Genomic DNA, 5,317 nt, shown 5'->3' with positions numbered 1-5,317 from the left:
CCTAACCAAATTCATGTTATATAGTGCTTACTCATGTTGTTTAAAGATATATAATATGCAATTAATTTCATATGATGTATTTCTTGGCATTGTGTTGTCATTGATGTCAACCAGTAAGTATAGCATGCCACCAGTTTGGATGGTTATCGATATGCAAGGTGTATGTAGGATGCAAGTAGTAGATGCTACCGATATGGATGTTCATCGGTAAGAAAACATAAGAAAGAAAAGAGATAAACTGGTTATGTCAACCGGTATGCAGGAAGGTGCAGTGCCAACCGGTAAACATGTCCATCAGTGAGTATGTATGAACAAGTATAAGACCGGTAGCATAAGGAAGATACCCGTAGGATGTTTTTTTGTCGCTGACCAAGCTTGAACCGACATAGTGGACTTAGCTGAGATTGATGCCAACAAAGGATGCCACGTAGGAACCCAGTGTCTAACGTACAACACTCGATGAAGTGCGATTTAACAAGGCAGTTGAAGGGTCAGTCGACATTAAATGAAGACTACAAAAATCACGGGTGAGATGTAGAAGTTTGCAGCTTGATGAAGATCGATGGATGACTCATGTGTGTTGATTGATGCATGATATATGATCTCTTTGTCAACCTGGAGAAGAAAATTGTTGGAACATCAATGGTGATTGACAAAAAGAAGAGTCATGTTTGCCAAATATAGAATGTGCATTTGAAGGAAGGATTTGGCATGCGGTGTGTCATTGTTGAAGGATATCAATCTTGGAGATAAGATTTGATATGACCTGATACAGATTAGGTCGGTGGAGAAAACACTAAGTGTGCCAAAGTTTGAATCTATGTTTTGGTGGGAAAGCAGATAAATAAATATGGAGATCAAAGATCAAAAATGGGATGCTAGTTGCGAGAGGATAGAGTGCTTGAGAAAATAGAGTACAGATCAGACTAAGAATAGTATTATAACTAAGTATTTGAAGGAGTACCGGTAGCAAGAGATGTAACTGGTGAGCGGGTTTAGCAGAGGTTTAACTGGTAGATAACAGAGCTGAGGTGTAGTAGTAGGAAGGCATCTGAGAATGATAGAGTGTAGGGTGAGTATCAGAGAAAAACTACAAAGGCATATATTGACCGGTAAGGGATCAGAGAGAGTGAATTGATAACCGATAGTGAAAGAACTGGTGAAATAGAGAAGAGGTGTAATCAGCAGAGAGAAGTTGAACAAGTGTTAAAAAACTCATTTGTAACAAGGTACTTTCATCGTAATAAGTTGTTATTTCATTGCATATCACTGAGTTGGTGCTCAGTGTAGGGGTTGGTTCTGCTTTGGGTTGGTGCCCATAAATCATTGAGGGTTGGTGCTCCTTGGGTTGGTGCCCTAAACATTGTAATTGTTGTTTCATTGTGAGGTTGGATTAGAGCAGTAGACTCTAGCAGCATTTCTCACCGAAGTTTTTCCCACATTGGGTTTTCCTCGTATATCCAGTGTTGTGAGATGTATTCTTTGTGTGTTTGATTACTAGTGCCTTCATTGATTTACCGGTTGCACACACACAGTTGGAAATTATTTGATTATTGATTCACCCCCCTCTCGGTGACATATTATTTTCTACAATTGGTATCAGAGCCTTAGGTTCCCGGTTTGTTAAAGCTTTCTCTAGCTTGGGTAGATTCTAGTCTAAGAACACAATGGCTAGAAATGAGTCCTCTTCCTCCAAAGCTCCCATGTTTGATGGAACCAACTATACCTTTTGGAGCAAAAGAATGGAAACCTATATGTCCTCTCTAGGATTTGATGTTTGGATGTCTGTAAAGAATGGGTATATTGTCCTCAGTATTCCTCCCACAGACTCAGATTCTAAGGAGTATGAGAACAATGCAAAGGTTAAACATGATATTCTTAGTGGGCTGTTAGATAATGAGTTTGTTAAGGTAATGCACTGCTCATCCATCATAGAGACTTGGGATAAATTGCAAAGATTATTTTAAGGAGATGTCAAGGTCAAGGAGGCCAAGCTGCAAATACTAAGAGGTCATCTTGAAGGCTTGAAGATGAAAGATTAAGAAAATAATATAGACTACCTTCAAAGAGTTGATGAAATTGTGAATACTATCAGAGGACTTGGAGAGGAAATTGTTGATGAAGTTATTGTCAAAAAGGTGCTTAGCTCATTCACATCTAAGTATGACACTAAGGTATCTTCTATAGAGGAAGGCAAGGACCTGAAAAGATTTTCAATGGATGAGTTATTTGGATCTCTAACTACTTATGAGATGAGGACAACCGGTGAAGGAACTTCCAAGAAAGAAGTTGCTTTCAACTCCACAAAAAAGGGTAAGGAAGTAAGTGCTCATAGAGAATCTAGTGGAGACTCTGATACTGAAGTTGCAAACTTTGTAAGGAAGCTTAAGAGAGGATTCGATAACTACAAAGGAAAACTGCCTCTCAAATGCTTTAACTATGATAAAATAGGACTTTGTTGCAAAATGTCCCTATGGTGAAACCGACGGAGATGAGCAAAGAAGCTCTAGCAAGTCTTCCGGTAAAGATAAAGAAAAGAAGGTCTAGCGGCAAGAAAGAAGAGGCTACCAGAAGCAAAACAATCTATATACCTTTGAAGATGATGCCATAGATGAAGAAAGTGCATCATAATTTGACTATCATGAGGATGAAAGAGAAGTAAATCTCTTTATGGCACTAGATGAACCGGTTGATGAAGCAGATGAAGATGAAGACATTGAAGTTGAAGTGGATTTAGAAGGTAAGCTCATAAGTGCACTTGAGGAGTTAAATAAAACCAAAAGAGAACTCAAGAAGGTTAAGCATGCTACTGTAGAGGAACAAGAACAACTAGGGGAATCTCTTGAGGAATCCTAAAAGACAATTTTTGATCTACAACTCCAGTTGGAGGAAGCTAAGATGATATGTGAAGTTACATCCTCTAACTTGATAAATAAGGAAAAGGAGGAGCAGAATCTAGAAGAAGAAATTGTAAGGCTCAGAAAGGAGTTAGAAAAGAGCAAGGATGAATTGAAGATGAGAATCAAGTATGAGGGCAACACTGAAGCTTTAGACAAGATCTTGAGAAAACACAAGCGTTCAAAAGATGGGTGGTTTAGGATTTGAAGAAGGACAATTTTCAAATAGCCAAGACACATCTGGTAAGGAGATACAATTCGATTCCTCAAGTGAGAGTAAAAAGAAGCAATTATTTACATTCATCAAAGATACTGGCAAGAAGACCTATACTGAGGCTACAAGAAATCAGCCTGTGAACCGATATGCTCAAAATTGAATGGCTCACACATCGTACCAGTATGCAAATCATAAAGGCAAGCCCAAGGTGGATAGTGAAGGATTCACTAGAATCAACAGCATGAGAGGAAGACATCTGGTGAGACAAAGGTTTGTCAATCCAAAGCAACAAGACTGGTATGTACCCAATTTCCATGGTTATTGCTACTAGTGTAATAAGTTTGGACATCGAGTTTCCGATTGTAGACTGATGAATAAGCCCCCTATTAGTTTTGAAAGTAGAAATTATTTTGTTGCACTCTAGGGTATGGAAGTTGTTTATTATCAGTGTAAAGGATTTGGTCATAGGAGTTTTGAATGTAGAAGAAGTCCACATGTGTTGTGCAATGTTTTTAAATATTCATCATTTAATGTAAATATAAAGTGTTATAATTGTCATAAGTTTGGGCACATTGAAAACTCAAGAAAACCAAGCTAAAGAAGCCAGCACCTAATTAAGAACCGATAGTTAAACTGGAACATGAAATTGCAACAGACAAGAAGAAGGAAGACAAACCAGTTTGGCTTGAAAAAGATAAGAATAAGGCAGAATCAACTCTGATTTTGCAAACTGCCCTGCATGTAGAAAGAAGGAACTTATGGGTTTTAGACAGTGGTTGTTCCAATCACATGACCAGTGACAAAAATAATTTTACTAAGCTTGAAGATTGGAATGGAGGCTCGGTAAGATTTGGAGACAACTCCTCTATTAAGATAAAAGGAAAAGGTACTTTGAATATAGATGGAAAATTGAAGGCCCATGATGTATATTATGTGGAAGGTTTAAAGAAAAATTTACTAAGTGTAATTCAAATGTATGATAAAGGTTACAAATTCACTTTTGACTCTACCGGTTGCTAGATAAGAAAAGAGAGTATCGATCAGATTGTTGCAGAAGGTAAAAGATCAGATGGAAATATGTACAATCTGAAGGAATACTTTGAGTCTCAATGCATGATGGGACAAGTGGATGAGAGTTGGTTGTGGTACAGGAGATTAGGCCACATAAATTTTGATAATCCAGTTACAATGAGCAAAAGGGCTTTGTGAGAAATATACCACCAATCATCAAACTGATAAGAACATTTTGTGATGAATGTGTAAGAGGAAAGAAGACTAAGGTTAGCTTCAAGACTAAGAAACATAATACTTCAAGACCACTAGAATTGGTGCATATTGATCTATGTGGACCAACCAAAACAAGAGCTCTAGCCGGTGAAAGATACTTCATGCTCCTCATTGATGATTTTTAAAGAATGACATGGGTCACTTTCCTACAAGATAAATCTCAAGCCTTTGAAAGATTCAATATTTTTTGGAAGATAGTTGAGAGGGAAAGTGGATGCAAGCTGAAATGTCTAATATTAGACCAGGGTGGAGAGTTCACATCAAATGAGTTTGAAGATTACTGTGAGAGACATGGAATACGAAGACAGTATTCAGCTCCAAGAACACCACAACAAAATGGTGTTGTAGAAAGGAAAAATGGGATAGTCAAGGAGATGGCAAGAACCATGCTAAATGAGGCAAACATATTAGATACATACTGGAAGGAAGCAGTTCACACTACTGTATATACCTTGAATCAGGTTCAACTGAAAACCAACAACAAAATGACACCTTATAAACTATGGTATGACCGGAATCCATCAGTTAAATACTTCAAAGTGTTTGGAAGTAAATGTTTTATCAAGAGAGATGTGGATGGATTAGGTAGCATTGATTCCAAGAGTGATGAAGGTATCTTCTTGGGCTACTCAACTCATAGCAAAGCCTACAAATGCTACAACAAAAGACTAAGAAGAGTCATTGAGAGTGTGCATGTAAGAGTTGATGAAGATATGCATAAAGGAAGTCAAGCACAAGTAAACCGGTATGATGACACCGGTGATAAAGATGAAGTTTAGATTGATAGTGAACCGAAAGAAGCATCAAAAAAGTCCCCCAACCAATGTATAGAAAAATCACCTGGAAGATTAGATCTTAGGTAATAATAATGATGGTGTGCAGACCAGAAGAATACTTGCCCGGAATGGTGAACAAG

Source organism: Cryptomeria japonica, chromosome 4, assembly GCF_030272615.1.
Source record: "Cryptomeria japonica chromosome 4, Sugi_1.0, whole genome shotgun sequence".
Classification (NCBI taxonomy): domain Eukaryota; kingdom Viridiplantae; phylum Streptophyta; class Pinopsida; order Cupressales; family Cupressaceae; genus Cryptomeria; species Cryptomeria japonica.
Note: the sequence above shows the minus strand (reverse complement) of the source record.